The 27,500-nt window shown below is 37.8% G+C and overlaps 2 long non-coding RNA genes across 9 annotated transcripts in view; one reads left to right on the top strand and one right to left on the bottom strand.

Annotated features, from left to right (window-relative positions):
- LOC127941942 (uncharacterized) overlaps positions 1-27,500 on the top strand; it is a 54,415-nt gene that overhangs the window by 6,257 nt on the left and 20,658 nt on the right. The window contains exons 2-5 of one of the 5 annotated variants that reach the window (XR_008149220.1): positions 19,706-20,135; positions 20,318-20,423; positions 20,739-21,000; positions 21,185-22,215. The exons of 2 other annotated variants lie outside the window; for them this stretch is intronic. This is a non-coding gene — a long non-coding RNA (uncharacterized LOC127941942). Of the gene's footprint in view, positions 1-19,705; positions 20,136-20,317; positions 20,424-20,738; positions 22,216-27,500 lie in introns of those variants that run through there. 2 more of the 5 variants (XR_008149218.1, XR_008149222.1) reach the window with 2 other exon arrangements.
- Positions 624-27,190, bottom strand: LOC127941940 (uncharacterized). Of its 4 annotated transcripts, none has more exons than XR_008149209.1 (3): positions 26,930-27,190; positions 1,651-1,770; positions 624-1,073 (listed from the first exon to the last, which is right to left on the bottom strand). It is a non-coding gene; the product is annotated as an uncharacterized LOC127941940 (long non-coding RNA). The 4 variants fall into 4 exon arrangements; XR_008149211.1 differs by lacking the exon at positions 1,651-1,770 and adding an exon at positions 25,706-25,825; XR_008149210.1 differs by lacking the exon at positions 26,930-27,190 and adding an exon at positions 2,875-3,135.

Below are 27,500 nucleotides of genomic sequence, written 5' to 3' on the forward strand. Positions count from 1 at the left end.
ATGTATAATTGATTATATATATATATATAATTGAACGACAGCACTTTGAATTAAATGTAGTCTACCCATGGCAGACAACTGCAAACAAAAGTGGAAAACACCAGTCCTCCCTCACATAAACTGACAATAAACTTTATTTATCTGAATCCAAGGAGAAACAATTGATATCCTTAACACAGATAAAATGATACCCTTCACATTTTCTCTTAAATGTTTATCATTAAAATAAAAGCGTAACAGTAATTCTGAAGAAAATACTTCAGAGTGGAAGTAAGCAATGCCATAGAAACCATTTAAATTTAAAATAAATTGTAGTGTTCAGCTGTATACCAAAGTTTCTACAAGTACCAGTAACCATCTTTTCAATATATTTTTTTGCCAAGCATCTCCTACTGACAGCAAAACTGTGAAAAATATAAAGTTATGTGAAGCATCTAATCATAACATGAAATCATACTCTGACCCACTGTTGTGAATATTAAGGTGAGGTCCTTGCTAAAACCCAGCCCTACTGAACCAATGATGAAACAGGTGTATATATATATATATATATATATATATATATATATATATATATATATATATATATATATATATATATATATAAAAACATGTAGACTCAATTCAGTACAATATAACTTTATTGGTCCCCACATAAGTCCTGTATAAAGGAGAACACATTGATGGTGCCAACAAACAACAATAATAAATAAAAATGGGGTGAATGAAAATAACAAAAAGATCACAATTTTCTTCTTACGTGTGAAGTGTGGTCATTACAATAAATTTGCAGCATATGTATGTATTGTGTGTGTGTGTGTGTGTTTGTATGGATGGGTTGGGGGCCGTCAACACAGTAAAAACAACTCAAACAAGTAACAAGATACATCTTCAGGGTGTTAGCATGGTGTCTTGACACTGGCAGTGAACGCACTTGTTCTTTTTAAAGCCACATGCTGTGTGTGACCATGATTGGCACACTGTGCACTGAGACCATGAATGCCACTTCTTTCTTGCATTCTTCTTCTTATCATAAAAATGGACGCAGCAGACACAGCACAAATTGCCTCCATCTACCAAAGAAAAAACACAGATATTTTGAAAGTCAAGCCAGTTAGTTTAAATCATACTCATCACTATATTTAAAGCAACATCTCAAAGGCAGCTTGTTCATTTTGAACTGTTGCCAAAGGAATATGTGGGTATTGCACATCAATTCATCTCAGATCTTTAGGAAAACTCTGGGTTTTTCATTTCAGAAATTGATGTAAATCAAACCTGAAACAGAGGGGTAACTACATTTTAATTTAACAAATCTCATGACCACTTTTTTCTTCAGCTGCTTCAAGTTTGATATGGTGGTATGAGTCTTTGACAATTTCTTCAATGTGAGAATATTTGATGTTGATAGCCTTGTAAACAAAAATCAGCTGGAATATTTTTTTGTAACGAACTCATTTGAAATTATGATAAAAACTAGAGATAAACAATCCAGTTGTCTAACACAATGTTCTGCACACACCACAATTGCTGTTGATCATCCTTCCATCTAATACTTTAAGAATACCACTAATGCTTAGCAAATGAATCCTGTTTCCAAACATCTAACTTCAGCTTCTTTAAGTGCATTGTAATTTGGGCATCCCTCACCTCAGGGTTTAGTGTCCTGTGACTGCCCATGTGCCCTCAGTGCTGCTGCCTCTTGAATGTATTTCTGCTTTGCATCTTCCCCCAATGTGGCGCACCTGCCCTTAATATCATTCATTGTGCCTGAAGAAAAAATAGATGCACAGAAAACTTAACGCATTAGTCAGCATCTCCTTTTAAAGTAAATTCATACAACGACAATCAGTACTTGGGTTGTGAAAACCATTTATCTGTAACAACTCTGTAAAAACAAGATAACGTGTAAAGTAGATGCCCTGATGATTCTTTTCAATACACTCAGCATTCTTAAACTGATGAATGCAATTTGTGTGAGTGAAGTACTTCCCAAATACTATCATGAAAATCTGTTTCATGACGCTTCATGTATATATATATAGATAGATAGATAGATAGATAGATAGATAGATAGATAGATAGATAGATAGATAGATAGATAGATAGATAAATTATATAAATATATACACAGCTAGCAAGCTTTAGAGAGAGTGAGAGAGAAAGAGAGAGACAGACAGATAGACAGACAGCTAAATATATATATATATATATATATATATATATATATATATATATATATATATATATATATATATAGATAGATAGATAGATAGATAGATAAATTATATAAATATATACACAGCTAGCTAGCTAGTATAGAGAGAAAGAGAGAGACAGACAGACAGACAGACAGACAGACAGACAGACAGACAGACAGACAGACAGATAGATAGATAGATAGATAGATAGATAGATAGATAGATAGATCCAAACCCACAGAACTTTATTTTACACTCTAGTCAAGATCCCAAGGTTTCCAAACAGCCGTAAAATACGTCTTGTGTTTAATATTTCTCTCAAGTCGATATGGGTTATATTAGTCCTATGATCTGGCTTCAGTGAGGAGTTATCGAGCATACACAATAGCCTGTAAGAGTGTAAAAAGTCATTTTGACAGTTTAACTAGAAACTAAATTCCCCCATTAGCTTCAGACGTAAATACAAACTCATATTAGCAACGTTAATGCTCACATAAAGCATCCAACGTTAACATAACAACACGCTAATAACGTAATATGATCTAGCGATAACGTTTGCAGACACATCGCAATACGGTTATCTCATGTCAACAATCATGACACGCAATACGAGTGTATGTATTGTTTTCCATTACAGTTTAAAGGCTCAGTTTTATAATTTTAATAGTCTTACCTGAAAATATTAAGCAGGAAATATCGCAACGTTCCCGCATTCGTCCAGTAGACTTCCGATTACCGGTGAGCAGGAATTCTGGGATTGGATCTGGAGTCTTCTCTTGTATATTTGTGGGTGATCAACCATTTGGATGGATGATCACGGCCTTCTGAGCCTACTAGTAGGCACAGGAGGCCCCTCCTGGCCCATTTCTATGGGCTGATAACCGCTGATAACGCCCCATTCAATCGAGTGATAACGTTCGAATCGGGTGGTATTTTTCTGTTTCTGTGGATTTAGGCAGACCTCATTGACCTCATTGTATAAGTGTAACATCTTGAATAAAACAAATGAAAACTGATTTAAGTAGTGAGTCTGTCATTATGATTGTGGATTAAATTTGGGCAATCTAAATGCTTTTCTATATGGTTTCTAATTATTTATATGAAGATGAAACAATGTAACACCAGTGACATTTTTAAATGAATATATATATATATATATATATATATATATATATATATATATATATATATATATATAAATGTCACAGAAGTGGCATGCTAGATGAAGATGTTTATTCAGGCATATTTTCAAATCATTAAATTGTGAAAATCTATGTCAAGTCAACAGGGCAACGATTATAGGGGCCCACGGCTGAGGGGGGGCCCCCGGCGATATCAACCGACTGCTGAGGCCGGCGTAAATGACGCTCAGGGGTGCATTTCCCGTACTACGACGTAACTCGCTGATTAACCACCATCGTACGATGCATCGTTATGGAAACGAACTAGCTAGTCACAGCTGTTTCCCAAAACCTACGTTACCTGTGTCGCAGATCCATAGTTCAAACTATGTTGGTTTGAGCCGTCGTTCTTCTTCGATCTAATGGTTGACTGGAGCTATGAGCACATACAGTAATTTGGTTTTATTTTCTCTTTTCTTCGACTCCAATTATGCTTTTGAAATGACATCATAGGAGTCAAGTAATAACGAATCATTCATTTGTTCTGCAATTATATACACACATGGAGTTAAAATGTGCTCTTTTCTGATCCCAATGTCAATAATTTCACAATTTAATATAAATACTATTTCTTATTTGATATTGATAGGCTACTCAACCACAACTGAAAAAAGATGGGTCTTAAAACACCTGATGATTATTTTGCTAAATTTTTCCTATTTAAGTCACCTTGCCATTCTGCCATGTGTTAATGAAAATGACACAAAAACCCCAATTTTCAAAGCATGAAATTGCTGATTTTTTGGAGGAGGCGGAAAATAATAAAGTCCAGCTATTTTCAAAGCTGCAAAACAGCATTACAAATGCTGACAAAAATCAAATCTGTGCAGAAATCACTCAAAAAATAAATGATGCTGTCTATGGATATGAACAAAGCCCAGCAGAAGTCAGTAATAAGTGGAGGGAGTTTGCAAGTGTGACAAAACGGAGGGATCCAGCACGTAAGAGGGAAGCAAACAAGACTGATGTGGTATCAATTCAGTTCCTCCTGTCCTAGAGGAAGAGAAAGTTTTGGCCATCCTGGTGCCTGTTACAATGGAATGATCCTTGGAGGTATAGATACATGTGCATCAACCAGGCCTTTGCCTTCAAAGTTCAGGCCTCCAACATCAGGCCCTCTCCTGCCTGGCTTTTCAACATCAGACCTTTTCCTCCCTGGGCCTCCAACATCAGGCCCTCTCCAGACTCTTTTGTGTGGGCCACCTCTGCAGTTTGCCAGGTTGCTGAAGAGAGTGCATGGCTTTGGTGATAGCTGGCTGCTGGGAGTCAATACCTCATGACACCGCTATATATATATAAATATCTAGAATATAGATATAGATATAATAGGGGTGTAACGATACACGTATTCGTATCGAACCGTTCGGTACGAGGCTTTCGGTTCGGTACACAGTACGCATTATGTACCGAATGGTTCGTTGGACTAATTAATTACATTTGGAAAATAAAGAAGTGAGTGAAATATAATGTTATGCGTTCAGCAAGGTAGCCCAATATCCCATACGACGTTACAGGCAACGCCACTGACACCCCCGAAGAAAAATAAACACCAACTTATATGTTTATGTTAGGCTACTCAGTCAGGCGCTCGCTCATTCAGTACGCAGTGAAGGCTCGTTGCAAAATGGTTAATGCGTTTAACAGACCAGAAATAGAAGATCCTTCAATAACCAACAGGTCTGGTGTTTGGGTGCACCTTGGATTCCCTGTAAGCTATGATGGTGATGGCAAGAGAGTGGTGGATAAAAAAACAATGGTATGTCACATCGGTTACATGACAATAGGGTACACCAGCGGGAATAGGCTACTTCAAACATGTCAACTCATTTACATCACCCCAGTGTGTCAGTATCTGGAACAAGACGAATAAAAGGAGAAACATACACGCCACAAACTATCCCCGCAGCATTTAGACAGACATTTCCAACCGATTCAAACAGGGCAAAAGACATCACCGCGGCGATTGGTACATTTATAGGCGTGGATATGGGACCATACTCTGTAGTGAGTAACTACAGCCAGACCGTAATTCCTGTTTTGTACCAAAAAACAAAAGCCCACATAGAGAACCAATTGAGTAAAAACACACTCTATATAAAGATTTATAGAGTTCCATCTAAAAAGAGTTCCATCTTTGTATTTGTTCATAACTAATACAACAATATAACATTTTCATTTTTTCTTATAAGGAGCTGTTTTTGTTTTATACAGTATGCTGCTAAGAAAACACCATAGAAGATGGGTAAAGAATAGCGCCATCATTGTTCAATGTAAAAAAAAACATACTTTGTTACTGTAGTTTTAAAAAATAAAATATTTGTAAAAAATCAAGGAGATTTATCTGCCAATTTTTTCTTTTAGCTGCATCTAAAACGTACCGAACCGTGACATCAGTGTATCGTATCGAACCGAACCGTGAATTTTGTGAACCATTTCACCCCTGATAAATATATATATATATATATACAAACGAAACGATGGCTGCGTTCACATCGGCATGATTGATGCTTAGCCTAGTGTACAATGATTATTAATTTTGAAGGTGACGAAAGAAGCAACAGTAGCACTAGTGCTGCAAGTGCTCCTGCTGTTGAACAACAGGGGGTGGACAGTTCAGCTTTTGAGTCAGAGCTGGAGCCTTCAGGTAAAGTTTAAGCTATAAGCAAAACTAAACATGCTGGCTGAAAAATATGTGCTTTTATGATTTATAAGGTCATCAGTAGTAGGACTGTGTTCATTGGGACATACAATTGATGGCTGCTTAATATAAATTATTGAAAGTGCTTATTTCATATTGCAGAGAAACTCAATGTGCAGAGTGAGAGAGAGGGGGATTAAGGGAAAGATAATAGAGACAGTGAATGCCTTGATACTTCTTGATACTTCATTTGATTATTTTGCCCGTCCACAGTCTAAGGGTTTTGATTTATTTTTTAATTATAACCCAATTCAAACAACTGAAAGAGCCAAAAATTTAGCCGTCTGGTGGACACATGAATCGGGTGGTGGTGACTACAACAACAGAGGTGGCTTGGGGTGGAGTCAAATTCCGGCCTGATTTACTGTCCCAGTCCGCCACTGTTTGTATGCAACACGTCCTGCTTTGTATTACTAAATATGTAAATCATATTTGCTTACTAGCTTACTTCAAGCTTACTTCAAGGACAAAAGCTCATCTTTACAGACTGAGACGATGGAAGGTCAAATATTATTTACATATTTAGTAATACGAATCACTGCGAGCACTTTTCAATATGCGCGCCACTGAGTGACGTCTGTACTTCCCGGTAGTGATGTCCGATTCGTGAACAAATCGTTCAATTTAACCGCTTCTTCTTAGTGAACCGGTTGAACCAGTTCTCCAAATCGAACTGAATCGTTTCAAACGGTTCGCGTCTCCAATAAGCATTAATCCACAAATTACTTAAGCTGTTTACTTTTTTAACTTGACTGACACTTCCTCTGAGTCAGAATAAACCAATAAAAAAGGAATGTAAGGACTTATCTAACTCTGGGGGATACTGTGAATAAGCTAAAGTCCCAAAAAGTCGGAGTGTTCCTTTAACAAAGAATAAAGCACATTTGAAGAGTCTTTTAAATTTGCGCGACTAAGTTCATTTTTTTATTATTTTCATTGTGTTTTTCTTCTTTTGTAATGGCATATGTTTGATAGTTCCTGAAAAAGTTTCGTTCATTTTTATTGAAGCAAATGTAATTCCATATAACCCCAGCTACGGCCCTGAAAGTCAAACAATTTCATATAATTTAATTATTTTTTCATGAATGTCAAGAGAAGAGGATTGTCACCAGCAAACCCAGGATGTTAGTCTTCAGTCCTCAAACATATATATTTACTTTCTGTCCGGCAACAAGTGTTGCATTGCCTTCAAGAACTCCGATTGGCTTTTCTTTTCATACCATTATTTCCGGACACCTGTAACAAACTGATTGGATGTTGTCTCTTCTTCAGACTGATGGAAGAGAGTCTAGATGTTTCGCAGTCTTCATTGGCCAAGGACCGCCAAAGAGGCTGTCTGAATGAAATGAATCAACCATAGTTCGTTTTGATCAGCGTCGTGTTTATGGCAGTGAAAATGTAAAATCAATGCATCGCTACAATAACAGACTGACATCATTCATTCAAGAACATTGTGCAAGTTTACTGGAATAATTGCTCAGAGTCTATGTTGTCAACTTCACATACTTTTGAAAATTGTCAGAGTTGTAAATAGGAGGGCTTTCTTCTTCCAGTCGGGGGTTTGGTGTTATAGGCCTGAACTGGGACAAAGACTCATCCCGAGGAGAAGACCCACAAAGATGTGCAGCCGGGTCGGTGCTTTCCTTTCCTCATGAAAGGTTGGAGTGGTGGCTGTCTCCCTCTGCCTTCAAAAAAAGTTTTTATGGAAAGACAGAAAAACAAAAACCTGAACTATATTAGAAACTTACACATTTTGTACGTTTGTTAAAATTTGCAGGTTTATGCCACCGACCCAATTAAAGCAAAAATCATACTCACAGACTCTCTATTTAAATAAGGTTTCATTTGTTTTATTCAACAAAGGTGTTAAGACTTTACAATTAAGACATACAATATTTCTTCCCAAATCCACATAAAGAAACAGAAAATGACAAAGAGCGGAAAACAGCAAACAGAGTAAATAGAAATAGATGTTAAAAATGTACAAAGAAATTGAAGATGTCCAGAGGTTAAAATAACAATTACATTACAGCATTGCCATAAAATAATTGCTTTGTTCTGAAAAATGTGTGATCCTCAGAGAAAGTCCATCTGGAGAACTGGGAAAGGCATCTCGGTGTTTGGAGAATAGTCGATAGGCGGGTGAAATATGCGCCATGTCCGAAGTGACTCGAGTCCGCAGAGTGTCGTTGGCTCGGGGTTTCTTCGGTATCGGAGCTGTAGCATTGTCGGTCGAAGTCTGGTAGCGACGTCGTTGTTCCTCAGATGAATCTGGGTATGATGCGCTCCCACAGGAACTGCCAAACACGCTGCAACATCGGCTGCCAGAAGTTTGCATTCTGCGCTGTCGTAGTCGGCGAGTCTGAGCTCCTCCCCAAATCAGGCTTCGACAGCGATATGCAGTTGCACATAACGATGTTCACGGATGTAGTTTCTTCAGGCATCGGAGCAAACGGCTGAAACACCACAGAAGATGAGATGAATGATCGTCCAAGGCAAAATGTGTGAGCTCCACAAGCTCTCCATTCAATTTATATGCTATGAAGAGTAGTGTTCGCGCTGCGCTGTTACTGATCAGCGCTGCGCTGGGGAGATCAGCTCGGTGGCGCTGGTGAACACGTCCTCTCTGCGCTGTCGAGTCGGTCGCGGAGCTCGGTCCATTGAGCCGCGCCTGTGACCGGTCAGCGCTGCGCGAACACTTTAATACCGCACTGTTTATCCTACATTAGGTGTGTTTGGCTAGCCATGAGCGCAAATGAAAGACAATTTCATGGGAATGTGTAACCTGTCATAGCCTATAAATTGAATTTAAAGCTTGTGGAGCTCACACATTTTGCCTTGGACGATCATTCATCTCATCTTCTGTGGTGTTTCAGCCGTTTGCTCCGATGCCTGAAGAAACTACATCCGTGACCATCGTTATGTACAGCTGCAGGAGGAGCTCAGACTCGCCGACTACGACAGCGCAGAATGCAAACTTCTGGCAGCCGATGTTGCAGCGTGTTTGGCAGTTCCTGTGGGAGCGCATCATACCCAGATTCATCTGAGGAACAACGACGTCGCTACCAGACTTCGACCGACAATGCTACAGCTCCGATACCGAAGAAACCCCGAGCCAACGACACTCTGCGGACTCGAGTCACTTCGGACATGCTGATGGCGCATATTTCACCCGCCTATCGACTATTCTCCAAACACCGAGATGCCTTTCCCAGTTCTCCAGATGGACTTTCTCTGAGGCATCTAATCTTCGATTTCTTCATACATTTTCAACATAATTAGTTCCACATTCACTATTGTGTGGTATTTTCCCGCTCATTATGTATTTCTCTGTTTCTGTGGATTTAGGCAGACCTCATTGACCTCATTGTATAAGTGTAACATCTTGAATAAAACAAATGAAAACTGATTTAAGTAGTGAGTCTGTCATTATGATTGTGGATTAAATTTGGGCAATCTAAATGCTTTTCTAAATGGTTTCTAATTATTTATATGAAGATGAAACAATGTAACACCAGTGACATTTTTAAATGAATATATATATATATATATATATATATATATATATATATATATATATATATATATATATATATATAAATGTCACAGAAGTGGCATGCTAGATGAAGATGTTTATTCAGGCATATTTTCAAATCATTAAATTGTGAAAATCTATGTCAAGTCAACAGGGCAACGATTATAGGGGCCCACGGCTGAGGGGGGGCCCCCGGCGATATCAACCGACTGCTGAGGCCGGCGTAAATGACGCTCAGGGGTGCATTTCCCGTACTACGACGTAACTCGCTGATTAACCACCATCGTACGATGCATCGTTATGGAAACGAACTAGCTAGTCACAGCTGTTTCCCAAAACCTACGTTACCTGTGTCGCAGATCCATAGTTCAAACTATGTTGGTTTTAGCCGTCGTTCTTCTTCGATCTAATGGTTGACTGGAGCTATGAGCACATACAGTAATTTGGTTTTATTTTCTCTTTTCTTCGACTCCAATTATGCTTTTGAAATGACATCATAGGAGTCAAGTAATAACGAATCATTCATTTGTTCTGCAATTATATACACACATGGAGTTAAAATGTGCTCTTTTCTGATCCCAATGTCAATAATTTCACAATTTCATATAAATACTATTTCTTATTTGATATTGATAGGCTACTCAACCACAACTGAAAAAAGATGGGTCTTAAAACACCTGATGATTATTTTGCTAAATTTTTCCTATTTAAGTCACCTTGCCATTCTGCCATGTGTTAATGAAAATGACACAAAAACCCCAATTTTCAAAGCATGAAATTGCTGATTTTTTGGAGGAGGCGGAAAATAATAAAGTCCAGCTATTTTCAAAGCTGCAAAACAGCATTACAAATGCTGACAAAAATCAAATCTGTGCAGAAATCACTCAAAAAATAAATGATGCTGTCTATGGATATGAACAAAGCCCAGCAGAAGTCAGTAATAAGTGGAGGGACTTTGCAAGTGTGACAAAACGGAGGGATCCAGCACGTAAGAGGGAAGCAAACAAGACTGATGTGGTATCAATTCAGTTCCTCCTGTCCTAGAGGAAGAGAAAGTTTTGGCCATCCTGGTGCCTGTTACAATGGAATGATCCTTGGAGGTATAGATACATGTGCATCAACCAGGCCTTTGCCTTCAAAGTTCAGGCCTCCAACATCAGGCCCTCTCCGGCCTGGCCCTTCAACATCAGACCTTTTCCTCCCTGGGTCTCTAATATCAGGCCCTCTCCAGACTCTTTTGTGTGGGCCACCTCTGCAGTTTGCCAGGTTGCTGAAGAGAGTGCATGGCTTTGGTGATAGCTGGCTGCTGGGAGTCAATACCTCATGACACCGCTATATATATATATATAAATATCTAGAATATAGATATAGATATAATAGGGGTGTAACGATACACGTATTCGTATCGAACCGTTCGGTACGAGGCTTTCGGTTCGGTACACAGTACGCATTATGTACCGAATGGTTCGTTGGACTAATTAATTACATTTGGAAAATAAAGAAGTGAGTGAAATATAATGTTATGCGTTCAGCAAGGTAGCCCAATATCCCATACGACGTTACAGGCAACGCCACTGACACCCCCGAAGAAAAATAAACACCAACTTATATGTTTATGTTAGGCTACTCAGTCAGGCGCTCGCTCATTCAGTACGCGCTGAAGGCTCGTTGCAAAATGGTTAATGCGTTTAACAGACTAGAAATAGAAGATCCTTCAATAACCAACAGGTCTGGTGTTTGGGTGCACCTTGGATTCCCTGTAAGCTATGATGGTGATGGCAAGAGAGTGGTGGATAAAAAAACAACGGTATGTCGCATCGGTTACATGACAATAGAGTACACCAGCGGGAATAGGCTACTTCAAACATGTCAACTCATTTACATCACCCCAGTGTGTCAGTATCTGGATCAAGACGAATAAAAGGAGAAACATACACGCCACAAACTATCCCCGCAGCATTTAGACAGACATTTCCAACCGATTCAAACAGGGCAAAAGACATCACCGCGGCGATTGGTACATTTATAGGCGTGGATATGGGACCATACTCTGTAGTGAGTAACTACAGCCAGACCGTAATTCCTGTTTTGTACCAAAAAACAAAAGCCCACATAGAGAACCAATTGAGTAAAAACACACTATATATAAAGATTTATAGAGTTCCATCTAAAAAGAGTTCCATCTTTGTATTTGTTCATAACTAATACAACAATATAACATTTTCATTTTTTCTTATAAGGAGCTGTTTTTGTTTTATACAGTATGCTGCTAAGAAAACACCATAGAAGATGGATAAAGAATAGCGCCATCATTGTTCAATGTAAAAAAAAACATACTTTGTTACTGTAGTTTTAAAAAATAAAATATTTGTAAAAAATCAAGGATATTTATCTGCCAATTTTTTCTTTTAGCTGTATCTAAAACGTACCGAACCGTGACATCAGTGTATCGTATCGAACCGAACCGTGAATTTTGTGAACCATTTCACCCCTGATAAATATATATATATACAAACGAAACGATGGCTGCGTTCACATCGGCATGATTGATGCTTAGCCTAGTGTACAATGCTTATTAATTTTGAAGGTGACGAAGGAAGCAACAGTAGCACTAGTCAGTGTTGTAGTCGAGACCAGCTCATTCGAGTCCGAGTCCAGATCGAGTCCAGAGAGATTGGATCTTTGACAAGACTTAAAGAAATCTTCAAGAGTATGTAAAATGTTTGGTGGAAACAATAAAGGGTAAAAGGGCCACATAGTATGTGGTGTAAAGGTAATTTTATTAGTATTATGAATTGTAACTTGTCAATATTAAGTGCTCATTTTCACATAACATCGTTGTACCACTATACACATCCATATAACCTTTCTAGCACAAGTAACATTACTGTACTACCACTATACCTGTAAATGTTCAACTGTAACAGCTTTTACATAACTTTTAACCTTGAAGCTTAACTAATGACTGCTAATATCCTTACAATGTCTTGGATTATGTGCACTTTAGATGTTGTGAAGATTACAGATGGGCATAATTACTTTTCAAAAAAATAAGTGAGGAGACCATCCTGCTACCCAACCAAGCACGATGTGGTCTCATGATCAATCCACCCCGACTAAAAACACTCTCAATCTAGAAATTCCCCGCTGCCCTAATGTTAAACAGTTTTATTAAAATGTCCTATGTGACGTCTGTTTTTATATTGTTTATCAACAGTAACGTTATACATATGTATATTGTTTGGATTAACTAGAAGAGTAGACAGACATAAATGTTTATTCATAACCGTACTGAAAATAAGTAAATATTGTTAGCTGATGCTAACTGTCTAGCTAAGATTTTTAATTTTTTATAATGTCCAAATATTTTTATTCAACCACCTATATATATATATATATATATATATATATATATATATGTAGATTACACCTGGGTAGAAAAGAAAGGATGTGATGTTCAGGACATGGTAACTACAGTGATTATCAAAGTGGGAAGAGATGCACCCCGTTTGGCCAGGGGTGTTTTTAAACCACAGACAAGGTTTGAGAAAGAAAAAATCATTATGAAAATATAATTGTATTTTCCTTAATGTTCTTCCTAACTTCAGGCCTTATTATCATGTCATATATAGAGTTACAGTACAGACCAAAAGTTTGGACACACGTTCTCATTCAAAGAGTTTTCTTTATTTTCATGACTATGAATTAACACATGTGGAATTATATATGGAATTATATACATAACAAAAAAGTGTGAAACAACTGAAAATATGTCATATTGTAGGTTCTTCAAAGTAGCCACCTTTTGTATGGAGCCAAAAGAGTGTCAATAATGATAAATGCACACACTACATTCACATATGCACACATAGGATTCATACATACACACACAAAATTTAAAAAGAAATGAACGATCCACTTTCCTCAGTGAACGATTCACTTTCCTCAAGCAGCGAACGACTCACTTTCCTCAGGGAATGACTCACTTACCTCACGCAGCTGGCGACTCATTTTGCGCAGGCGGACACCCACTTTGCGCAGCAGGAGACTCACTTTCCGCAGCCGGAGAGTCACTTTCCTCTCGCAGCGAATTAAAAAGATACACAACAATGTATAAAGGGCTCCATTACCTTCTATGTTACATTATGGCCCCGTATAAACAGTTTTTGTAAAAAATAGGCTAACGATTGCATCATAACCACTCGTCTCTCTGTCACATTACCGTACAGACAGAAAGAGAAGCTCGCAGGCAATTAACTTAATATGGCGTTCTGGCATTACATTTTAAAATACTATACAAAATAATTAATCAGAATACTTACTCTCTGCAAGATTAACGATGGCAGTTTGCACGCACAGCCACTTAGAAGATTTACATCTGTCAGACAGGTTGCTGACGTCGTCAAGCTTCGTTTGAGTCTGCGCGTCAGAAACCGAAGTGCTAAAAAACACTAAAAATGGGCTTCACTTGTCTCAATTGAGTTCCAGTGGGGTTGCTGTATCCATTTCTTTTACTGTCTATGGCGGCAACCTCCCGCTCTCTCTCGTGAAGCCAATAAGGAAGATGAGGAAGTGACTAAAACTGCAATTCAGTCCCATAGACTCCACATGTTTAAATGGCCAACTTTACAGCAGAAAAAAACATGTTTACAGCCTGGTTCAAAAAATGATTTTGGTCTATATTGCTAATTTTGCCCTTCATGACAACTGTGAGGGGGGTGAATTTTTTTAAAACTCATCCGTCTAAATTATATTAAGCCTTAAAGTTCTGCATAATTAAGGGCGTGGCCACTTGAGTGACAGGTGGATTGCCGCTGCTGACAATGCCGTCGCACTAGGTGGGCGTGGCTTCAGCAATCAGCTCCTGCCTTTTTGCCCATTTTCGATTATCCGGGAGAGTCGCGCGGTGACGCGCTGCCAAGATGGGCGACGGTCCGCTCTACACACTTTAGGCTTCAAAACCGCTAATGAGGAGTCTATGGGTGACGTCACGGACACTACGTCCATATTTTTTTACAGTCTATGGTCGAGCCAAGTCAGAGGAGTCTCAAAATTCACACACAAATGCAGTGAAGTTCACAGACCGCAAGCAGTTTGTAAATCAAGATATATGTGTGTGTTCAACAGAAATACATTTCTGAATCTTGTCCTGTGCATTTGTGAATCTTGAGTGCATTTGTAAATGTTGTTTGCATTTCTGAATTGTGTGTGTATTTCTGAATTGTGTGTGTATTTCTGAATTATGTATGCATTTGTGAATCTTCTGTGCTTTTTAAATTCTGTGTGTGCATTTGTAAATTTTGTGCGCATTTGTGTATCCTGTTTGTGTATTTATGAATCATGTGTGTGCATGTATGAATCCTGGGTGTGCATATGTGAATGTAGTGTGTGCATTTATCTTTATTGAGACTCTTTTGGCTCCATACTTTTGCTCTGATTACTGCTTTGCACACTCTTGTCATTCTCTTGATGAGCTTCAAGAGGTAGTCAGCTGAAATGGTCTTCCAACAGTCTTGAAGGAGTTCCCTGAGAGTTGCTTAGCAGTTGTTGGCCCTTTTGCCTTCTGTCTGAGGTCCAGCTCACCCCTAAACCATCTCCATTGGGTTCTGGTCCGGTGACTGTGGAGGCCAGGTCATCTGGCGCACCACCCCATCACTCTCCTTCTTGCTCAAATAGCCCTTGATGCCTTCAGTGTGACTCTACAATTTACATAGTCATGAAAATAAAGAAAACTCTTTGAATGAGAAGGTGTGTCCAAACTTTTGGTCTGTACTGTAACTTTGATGTTCAGTAAAACAACTAACTTTAAAATACTTTGTTCTTACTGGTAAAGATCAGATGGTCATCTCTGTTTTCTCTCAGGTAAATCACAGTGTAAGCTTCACAGTGAACATTACTCTCATCAGCGTAGTCCATATCAACAACAAAAATATATCTTGACTCCATATAGTGGTTATTTTGAAAAAATCCAAGGTATTTTGAGCAGTAGGATTATAAAAAAATGTGCTAATATAAAATTAAATTAAGTAGCCTATATAAAATTGCAAACATCTATCTTGCAGTACTTTTTTACTTAAGTACATAAAAAATTGAGTACTTTTGTACTTTCACTTCAGTAAAATTGAAAAAGGAGTACTTTTACTTTTACTGGAGTAATATTTTACCATATGTATCTGTACTTTTACTCAAGTACTTGATTTGTGTACTTCGTCCACCACTGGTTCAATGCATTCTGTTAGACATGTTTTTGGGGGGAGATGTTTAGTGTTGAGACAGTCAGTCTGTGTCTGTATTCATTATATAATTTAATTAAACGATATTTGTTTTTTTCTGTGACCATTTTGTCCTACTTTGTAAAAATAACACAGTTGAGAGAAATAATGTAGCAATGTGGCTTCCTGGAAAGCGGGATCACTACAGGCGGATGGCAGGAGGGTAACTTAATGCCGGTGACACACAGGCTGCGTGGCGTCTCTTGCTGCTGCGTGCCAGAAGTGTGGTGGCTGCTTCGCGTTTTCTGTGTTTACACACCAGAAGCGTGCCTCCACGCGGCGCTTGGCGCGCTGCTGCTGCTGTAGGAAACATAGAGGGAGACCGCCGACAGACCAGGCTCTTGTCTTCATGACAACAATATCAACTTTTTTTTTTTTTTTTACACACCTACTGATAGGACACCGTCAACAGTATTGACGGCACAATAGAGTATGTTTGACAGGTGCAATATTTGAAAATCGTTCATTATTAATTTATTTTTTAAATAACATTTATATCTGAATTTATGCCAGCCTATAGACTTTCAAATATCAAAATGTCACGAATTAATATGTATTTGTGTACAAAATGACATATAAACATATTTTCCTAGTATATTTTGCCTGGAAACGCTTCCAACATGCACGCGTGTCGCGTGAAAAATAGGCGTCGGTTCTATTTCTAGCATGCACGGGTTTTCCGCGCGTCTCACGCAGGCAGTCTGCAAGATCTAACCTGTTAACATGGGAGCCGAATTAAAAACAGACATGCCACGCAGCTGAGACGCTTGCGCCACACATCCGGTGTGTCGCTGGCCTAACGTCTCACGTCAAAAGAAAATCACCAGTCATTGGATGTCTCAAACATACATCAATTTAAATAAACATTAACATACAGTAATAATCATGAAATATTTTGATTGGGACTCGAGTGGACTCGGGCATAAGCCTAATTTGTTCGAGTCCGAGTCAATATGCACACGAATCCATGACAAGACCGAGACCATTAAAATACGGTCTCGAGCCCGAGTCCAAGACCGAGTCCGAGTCTCGAGTAGCTACTCAACACTGGCACTAGTGCTGCAAGTGCTCCTGCTGTTGAACAAGAGGGGGTGGACAGTTCAGCTTTTGAGTCAGAGCTGGAAACTTCAGGTAAAGTTTAAGCTGTAAGCAAAACTAAACATGCTGGCTGAAAAATATGTTTTAGAAACGTACACATTTTGCCACCGACCCAATTAAAGCAAAAATCATACTCACAGACTCTCTATTTAAATAAGATTTCATTTGTTTTATTCAACAAAGTTTTAAAGCCTTTACAATGAGGACATACAGTATTTCTTCCCAAATCCACATAAAGAAACAGAAAATGACAAAGAGCGGAAAACAGCAAACAGAGTAAATAGAAAATAGATGTTAAAAATGTACAAAGAAATTCAAGATGTCCAGAGGTTAAAATAACAATTACATTACAGCATTGCCATAAAATAATTGCTTTGTTCTGAAAAATGTGTGATCCTCAGAGAAAGTCCATCTGGAGAACTGGGAAAGGCATCTCGGTGTTTGGAGAATAGTCGATAGGCGGGTGAAATATGCGCCATGTCCGAAGTGACTCGAGTCCGCAGAGTGTCGTTGGCTCGGGGTTTCTTCGGTATCGGAGCTGTAGCATTGTCGGTCGAAGTCTGGTAGCGACGTCGTTGTTCCTCAGATGAATCTGGGTATGATGCGCTCCCACAGGAACTGCCAAACACGTTGCAACATCGGCTGCCAGAAGTTTGCATTCTGCGCTGTCGTAGTCGGCGAGTCTGAGCTCCTCCTGCAGCTGTACATAACGATGGTCACGGATGTAGTTTCTTCAGGCATCGGAGCAAACGGCTGAAACACCACAGAAGATGAGATGAATGATCGTCCAAGGCAAAATGTGTGAGCTCCACAAGCTTTAAATTCAATTTATAGGCTATGACAGGTTACACATTCCCATGAAATTGTCTTTCATTTGCGCTCATGGCTAGCCAAACACACCTAATGTAGGATAAACAGTGCGGTATTAAAGTGTTCGCGCAGCGCTGACCGGTCACAGGCGCGGCTCAATGGACCGAGCTCCGCGACCGACTCGACAGCGCAGAGAGGACGTGTTCACCAGCGCCACCGAGCTGATCTCCCCAGCGCAGCGCTGATCAGTAACAGCGCAGCGCGAACACTACTCTTCATAGCATATAAATTGAATGGAGAGCTTGTGGAGCTCACACATTTTGCCTTGGACGATCATTCATCTCATCTTCTGTGGTGTTTCAGCCGTTTGCTCCGATGCCTGAAGAAACTACATCCGTGACCATCGTTATGTACAGCTGCAGGAGGAGCTCAGACTCGCCGACTACGACAGCGCAGAATGCAAACTTCTGGCAGCCGATGTTGCAATGTGTTTGGCAGTTCCTGTGGGAGCGCATCATACCCAGATTCATCTGAGGAACAACGACGTCGCTACCAGACTTCGACCGACAATGCTACAGCTCCGATACCGAAGAAACCCCGAGCCAACGACACTCTGCGGACTCGAGTCACTTCGGACATGCTGATGGCGCATATTTCACCCGCCTATCGACTATTCTCCAAACACCGAGATGCCTTTCCCAGTTCTCCAGATGGACTTTCTCTGAGGCATCTAATCTTCGATTTCTTCATACATTTTCAACATAATTAGTTCAACATTCACTATTGTGTGGTATTTTCCCGCTCATTATGTATTTTCACCCGATTCGAACGTTATCACTCGATTGAATGGGGCGTTATCAGCGGTTATCAGCCCATAGAAATGGGCCAGGAGGGGCCTCCTGCGCCTACTAGTAGGCTCAGAAGGCCGTGATCATCCATCCAAATGGTTGATCACCAACAAATATACAAGAGAAGACTCCAGATCCAATCCCAGAATTCCTGCTCACCTGTAATCGGAAGTCTACTGGACGAATGCGGGAACGTTGCGATATTTCCTGCTTAATATTTTCAGGTAAGACTATTAAAATTATAAAAATGAGCATTTAAACTGTAATGGAAAACAATACATACACTCGTATTGCGTGTCATGATTGTTGATATGAGATAACCGTATTGCGATGTATCTGCAAACGTTATCGCTAGACAATATTACGTTATTAGCCTGTCGTTACGTTAACGTTGCATGCTTTATTATGTGAGCATTAACGTTGCTAATATGAGTTTGTATTTACGCCTGAAGCTAATGGAGGAATTAAGTTTCGAGTTAAACTGTCAAAATGACTTTTTACACTCATACCGGCTTATATTGTGTATGCTCGATAACGCCTCACTGAAGCCGGAACATTGGACTAATGTAACCCATATTGACTTGAGAGAAATATTAAACACAAGATGTATTTTACGACTGTTTGGAAACCTTGGGATCTTGACTAGAGTGTAAAATAAAGTTCTGTGGGTTTGAACCAAGCTTGGCTGGATTTGATCCTATTTCAGGAGGCTTTGGATCTGTCTTTCTATCCATATACCTACTCAAAAAAATAAAGGGAATACTTAACAACACAATATAACCCACAAGTGTTCCCTTTATTTTTTTTTTAGCAGTTTATATATAGCTAGCTAGCTGTGTATCTATTTATATAATCTATCTAGCTCTATGTGTATTTATCTATCTATCTATCTATCTTGCAATCTATATATCTAGCTAGCTGTATCTAACTATCGCACCAAATATCCCTCATCTGGCTGCATCCCATTTTCACTCATGTGTTTCTGTCTTTTAGACTGTGATAAGAAGTACGGTACGGGTTGCACTTTGCTTTATGTAATAATTGTCAAATATTTGATTTCAGATATGGGAAAAGCACTTAAGATGACCCCACGTTTCAGGAACGTTAAAATTAAGTTGGTGAGGAGGTCTATGGTGGGCCCTGCAAGTTTTCTTACCTCAGTCAAGGTCTTCCCCAGCCCAGCTACAATCAGACCCACCCTTCAGACCCTTCTATTACATCTCAACCTGCTGAACCTGATGATGCGACACCAAGCTGTTCTGAGAGCGCATACAGTAAGGCAAAGAAGAGAGAGCTTCATGCCTGGGATGCAGTCAAGGATGAGATGCTTAAGGTGACGTTTGAATGTTCAGCATCAGTCACTACCCAGTGTGCTGTCTGCCGAGAACATGCTGATTATAGGTGCATTGAGTGCAGCTCCACTGCAGTGTTCTGTGAGGTTTGCCTGAAGAGGATTCACAGAAATTTACTGCATCTTCCTGAAAAGTGGAATGTAAGAACAATAGCATACAGTCTTACATTGCTATTGCTATACTTGCATACAGACAGCAAACTCACAGTAATGTCAACAGATTCATTAGATACTTCAAATTGTTTTAGCACTATGCAGTATCAACTGTTAGTGTCACAAGTTTGTTGTTTTAAAAACATTAGAGCTATCCATCTTTCTTACAGAATGTTTACTATGAGCCATCCTCCCTGGGGTTATTCTTATATTTACCTGAAGCCCATGGCACCCATGCTGTGAACACAAAGGACATGAAGATCATTGTCAGCACAGGTTTGTCATTTTACCTGATACAAAATCTTAATGTATTTAATTTTATTGACAGGTTAAGGAATTCAATCCTATTACATGTGGAGTAATGATTTCCTTTAAGGAATTAATCAAATTTGTGATGCAATAAAAAAAAAAAAGTCATGATAGTTATAGTTTATATACTATCATGATAGGTAAAAATTTATAGCCTGAATCTGAAGCTTTGGATAAAAGCGTCTGCTAAATTCATACATTTAATTTAATTTATACTGATATGGTAGTCTATAGTAGTACTAGGTTATGTTTTTATGTTATTTTCCTCTTTATATTTGGCAGGACGGCTCTGCACCGTTACAGTCAACATGTGTGCGTGTGAACCAGAAACCTGTACTCTGCTGAGATATGGGCTCTGACCAGACAGCCTTCTCCATCCCTCTGCTAGAGCTTTCTGTTTCTCTGTCACTGGAGTGTCAGGTTTCTGTTGAGGGTTTTTTGCAACACCCCATATCCCATTTTAGGCATCACCACTTCCGACAAAGAAGTTTGGTTGATATTTGCACAATTAAATGATGGAACCATATGCCCAGCATGTCCAAAGGTTGGTTATAATTCCAGCGTGGTTCTTGTTTGATTAAATTAATGGCATAGAAATAAAATCTGAATTAATATCAAACTTAAAAGTTAATTTGTGTATGTAGTATTGTAATAGAATAGTAATAGTATAAATGTATAAACCTGGTGCGGGTACAAAACCAGTGTTACTGTAAGTGTTTGTTTTCCAGGCGGATGGAGATATGATTGTCATATTGGATGCCAACTTTGGCCTTGTGAGGAAGTAAAGCCGCAGTACAAGTGTGGTTGATCCATTACACAGAACCCACGTGTTTGTTGATGAAAAGGATGTAGAGGAATACCTGCTATCACATCTTGACAGCTCAAAGCCTCGAGGTTAATCATTGTTGCAGAATTTCATTCGAGTCCATGAAATATTAATTAAACTTGTGAAAAAAGATCCCTATTCCTCTCATAAATCTATGTTTTCCTTAAATCTTTAGGACTGCAGTAAGCTGCTCTCATTCAAGGTATTATAATATAATATAATATAATTACTTTACTGCATAACTTGTGCAGACATGTTGTTTTACTAGGTCTGATCTATTTTAAAGCTTAGGCCCTGTATTTAAGCATACATATCCCCACTAGTCTGTCTGTATGAGTACAAAATTAAAAAATAAACTCTCTATAAGTGTAACTGTACAAGCAGAGTAAAATATTTATATAAAAAATATTGCACTACTGTTATTTTGCATAGAATACATTGTTCAACAATATTTTTGCACACTCATCCAACTGTATTTATTACCACTGTTCTCACGTTCCTGCTGTTCATAACATATATATAATCCTTCATTGCTCTGTTCATAATGTACATACAATCCCTACATTGCATTCATATTTATATTCTGTATATACTCTGATCAATATTGTATATAGCAACTCCACTGTACATTCTGTATATCATAGCTTTACTTACTCAGCACTTTTATGTATATAAAACACTATATTCTTGCACTTCTGGTTAGATGCTAACTGCATTTCATTAGCTCTGTACTTGTACTCTGCATAATGACAATAAAGTTGAATCTAATCTAATCTAAAAAAAAAAATTGTGTTTACCATAATGTAATATGTTATTTACTGTAATGTACAAATGTGTGGGAGGTGTTTTGTTTTTTGTGAGCTCACCATCAAAATCCCCTTCGACTGAGTTGAAATGAAAATAAATTATTGGATCTTGAATCCTCTGAAGCAACTATGAGTTTGTAAAAACATAAAATAAAAGGGAACATAGAGGTGTATTGACTCTACGATTTACAGCCATGTTTTCAGCCATGGTGCTCTGCACTTATTAACAGCACATTTAAAGTCAATGAAAAGTAATTTACTAAATAACATACAATGAATTTACAGTCAAAATCCGTATGTGACAGTGTGCCACATTCAGTATGTTCCTACATAACTGTTATTGGCTTGAAATTCTCCAGATCCAAGCCTATGTAATTTAACACATTTTTTCTCTTCTTCCCATTGGCTGTTTTCGTTTTATTTTCACTTTCTTCTTTCATTGAATGTATATTACATTTAGTTTGTTCGTTGTTCGTTGCCATGGTTGTTACGTTGCTATCGCTGAAACCACGTGGCTTGCATAACGTACTTCCGTCCAAAAGTATTTTATTCACAAGACACTTTTTTTAAAATGATGAATTCAACATTTGTCCACGAAAAAACAACAACAAACAGATAACTCAACAATAAGATATGTTAATATAACTTTTGCACATTTCTCCTTCGATTCAGAGAAATACATTTTTGGTAGCAGAAGGTTACGGAAGTGCATTGTGTTGTGGGCGGGGTTTGCGCGTTCTACATTTCGGCTAAAAAGTCTTAAATAAACAAATATATTCAGATTTTCTTAACGTAAATCATCTAGATGCAGCGTAATTAATAGATTGGTTGTACTAGATATTTGATATATTCAGTAGATATATCTTTTTACAACCCTAATTTCCAACCCTAATTCGCAAACCAGATACTACAACTGCAGTGCTTGATTTGTATCAAGCTGCACAGAGTAGCTATAGGGAATTGTAGTTTTTAAAAAAATCGTGTATTTCTTAGAATTGGATATTGCAAATAGTGAGTTGAGAGTACAGTGTGGAGTTTAGGCGGATTGTAAACATATCTATGTAAACAGATTTTAAATGTCTAAATTTTAAATGGGTTCAAATTACTTTTAACCCGATTTGACAATATCCAGAGCTGTTGACTATATTTACATCATAAATGAGGACAAGAGCTCTCTATAACAGTTAGTCCCATGTGTGTAGCCCTTTTTATTGCTTAATTACAAGCCTTCAAATATGCACCAAGGTGATGTTTCAAAGGTCAGTATTTCAAAACAGGAGCTATGTAGAATCTTCATACTTACATATGTTACTCTCTGGTTCAAGACCTTTCTAACAATGTATATGGTTTAGCTCTACGACAAAGTTTTAATTTTCTCATTTCACATGCACAAGCCATCTCGGGTGTAGTTTCAGAGAGCTATTTGAAGGCTCAATAGCCATAGCCTATATAAAAAGAAGCTATTTGCTTGTTTGTTTGTTTCTGACTTTGTAAACAGATTTATGAACCCACAACATGACAAATACCCTGTCCGCACACACACACACACACACAGAGAGACTCATTTTGCATTTCTGTTTGGTTCCCATGTGGCAAATCTAATTATGGGATGGTTCACCCAAAAATGAAAATTCTGTCATCATTTACTCACCCTCATGTCATTCCAAACCTGTATGAGTTGCTTTCTTATGTTGAACATAAAATAAGATAATTTGAAGATTGCTGGTAAAAGTTAAAGTTTTTACAAGGTTTCTGAGCAGAAGATGGTTAAATGTTTTCTCTGTCCATGTTACCAAAACTCATGTGTCATTTAAAAAGCATGTTTGAAAGCATGTCAATTAATTTCTTTGCATTCATCTAGATGCAATGTAATTAATACTTTGGCTATACTAGATATTTTATATGTTCAGTAAATATATAATTTTACAACCCTAATTTGCAAACCAGATAAACTAATCAGATTTAAAATGTATAATTGATTATATATATATATATAATTGAACGACAGCACTTTGAATTAAATGTAGTCTACCCATGGCAGACAACTGCAAACAAAAGTGGAAAACACCAGTCCTCCCTCACATAAACTGACAATAAACTTTATTTATCTGAATCCAAGGAGAAACAATTGATATCCTTAACACAGATAAAATGATACCCTTCACATTTTCTCTTAAATGTTTATCATTAAAATAAAAGCGTAACAGTAATTCTGAAGAAAATACTTCAGAGTGGAAGTAAGCAATGCCATAGAAACCATTTAAATTTAAAATAAATTGTAGTGTTCAGCTGTATACCAAAGTTTCTACAAGTACCAGTAACCATCTTTTCAATATATTTTTTTGCCAAGCATCTCCTACTGACAGCAAAACTGTGAAAAATATAAAGTTATGTGAAGCATCTAATCATAACATGAAATCATACTCTGACCCACTGTTGTGAATATTAAGGTGAGGTCCTTGCTAAAACCCAGCCCTACTGAACCAATGATGAAACAGGTGTATATATATATATATATATATATATATATATATATATATATATATATATATATATATATATATATATATATAAAAACATGTAGACTCAATTCAGTACAATATAACTTTATTGGTCCCCACATAAGTCCTGTATAAAGGAGAACACATTGATGGTGCCAACAAACAACAATAATAAATAAAAATGGGGTGAATGAAAATAACAAAAAGATCACAATTTTCTTCTTACGTGTGAAGTGTGGTCATTACAATAAATTTGCAGCATATGTATGTATTGTGTGTGTGTGTGTGTGTTTGTATGGATGGGTTGGGGGCCGTCAACACAGTAAAAACAACTCAAACAAGTAACAAGATACATCTTCAGGGTGTTAGCATGGTGTCTTGACACTGGCAGTGAACGCACTTGTTCTTTTTAAAGCCACATGCTGTGTGTGACCATGATTGGCACACTGTGCACTGAGACCATGAATGCCACTTCTTTCTTGCATTCTTCTTCTTATCATAAAAATGGACGCAGCAGACACAGCACAAATTGCCTCCATCTACCAAAGAAAAAACACAGATATTTTGAAAGTCAAGCCAGTTAGTTTAAATCATACTCATCACTATATTTAAAGCAACATCTCAAAGGCAGCTTGTTCATTTTGAACTGTTGCCAAAGGAATATGTGGGTATTGCACATCAATTCATCTCAGATCTTTAGGAAAACTCTGGGTTTTTCATTTCAGAAATTGATGTAAATCAAACCTGAAACAGAGGGGTAACTACATTTTAATTTAACAAATCTCATGACCACTTTTTTCTTCAGCTGCTTCAAGTTTGATATGGTGGTATGAGTCTTTGACAATTTCTTCAATGTGAGAATATTTGATGTTGATAGCCTTGTAAACAAAAATCAGCTGGAATATTTTTTTGTAACGAACTCATTTGAAATTATGATAAAAACTAGAGATAAACAATCCAGTTGTCTAACACAATGTTCTGCACACACCACAATTGCTGTTGATCATCCTTCCATCTAATACTTTAAGAATACCACTAATGCTTAGCAAATGAATCCTGTTTCCAAACATCTAACTTCAGCTTCTTTAAGTGCATTGTAATTTGGGCATCCCTCACCTCAGGGTTTAGTGTCCTGTGACTGCCCATGTGCCCTCAGTGCTGCTGCCTCTTGAATGTATTTCTGCTTTGCATCTTCCCCCAATGTGGCGCACCTGCCCTTAATATCATTCATTGTGCCTGAAGAAAAAATAGATGCACAGAAAACTTAACGCATTAGTCAGCATCTCCTTTTAAAGTAAATTCATACAACGACAATCAGTACTTGGGTTGTGAAAACCATTTATCTGTAACAACTCTGTAAAAACAAGATAACGTGTAAAGTAGATGCCCTGATGATTCTTTTCAATACACTCAGCATTCTTAAACTGATGAATGCAATTTGTGTGAGTGAAGTACTTCCCAAATACTATCATGAAAATCTGTTTCATGACGCTTCATGTATATATATATAGATAGATAGATAGATAGATAGATAGATAGATAGATAGATAGATAGATAGATAGATAGATAGATAGATAAATTATATAAATATATACACAGCTAGCAAGCTTTAGAGAGAGTGAGAGAGAAAGAGAGAGACAGACAGATAGACAGACAGCTAAATATATATATATATATATATATATATATATATATATATATATATATATATATATATATAGATAGATAGATAGATAGATAGATAGATAAATTATATAAATATATACACAGCTAGCTAGCTAGTATAGAGAGAAAGAGAGAGACAGACAGACAGACAGACAGACAGACAGACAGACAGACAGACAGACAGACAGATAGATAGATAGATAGATAGATAGATAGATAGATAGATAGATCCAAACCCACAGAACTTTATTTTACACTCTAGTCAAGATCCCAAGGTTTCCAAACAGCCGTAAAATACGTCTTGTGTTTAATATTTCTCTCAAGTCGATATGGGTTATATTAGTCCTATGATCTGGCTTCAGTGAGGAGTTATCGAGCATACACAATAGCCTGTAAGAGTGTAAAAAGTCATTTTGACAGTTTAACTAGAAACTAAATTCCCCCATTAGCTTCAGACGTAAATACAAACTCATATTAGCAACGTTAATGCTCACATAAAGCATCCAACGTTAACATAACAACACGCTAATAACGTAATATGATCTAGCGATAACGTTTGCAGACACATCGCAATACGGTTATCTCATGTCAACAATCATGACACGCAATACGAGTGTATGTATTGTTTTCCATTACAGTTTAAAGGCTCAGTTTTATAATTTTAATAGTCTTACCTGAAAATATTAAGCAGGAAATATCGCAACGTTCCCGCATTCGTCCAGTAGACTTCCGATTACCGGTGAGCAGGAATTCTGGGATTGGATCTGGAGTCTTCTCTTGTATATTTGTGGGTGATCAACCATTTGGATGGATGATCACGGCCTTCTGAGCCTACTAGTAGGCACAGGAGGCCCCTCCTGGCCCATTTCTATGGGCTGATAACCGCTGATAACGCCCCATTCAATCGAGTGATAACGTTCGAATCGGGTGGTATTTTTCTGTTTCTGTGGATTTAGGCAGACCTCATTGACCTCATTGTATAAGTGTAACATCTTGAATAAAACAAATGAAAACTGATTTAAGTAGTGAGTCTGTCATTATGATTGTGGATTAAATTTGGGCAATCTAAATGCTTTTCTATATGGTTTCTAATTATTTATATGAAGATGAAACAATGTAACACCAGTGACATTTTTAAATGAATATATATATATATATATATATATATATATATATATATATATATATATATATATATAAATGTCACAGAAGTGGCATGCTAGATGAAGATGTTTATTCAGGCAT

The sequence above is a fragment of the Carassius gibelio genome, chromosome A21 (assembly GCF_023724105.1).
Source record: "Carassius gibelio isolate Cgi1373 ecotype wild population from Czech Republic chromosome A21, carGib1.2-hapl.c, whole genome shotgun sequence".
Classification (NCBI taxonomy): Eukaryota; Metazoa; Chordata; class Actinopteri; order Cypriniformes; family Cyprinidae; genus Carassius; species Carassius gibelio.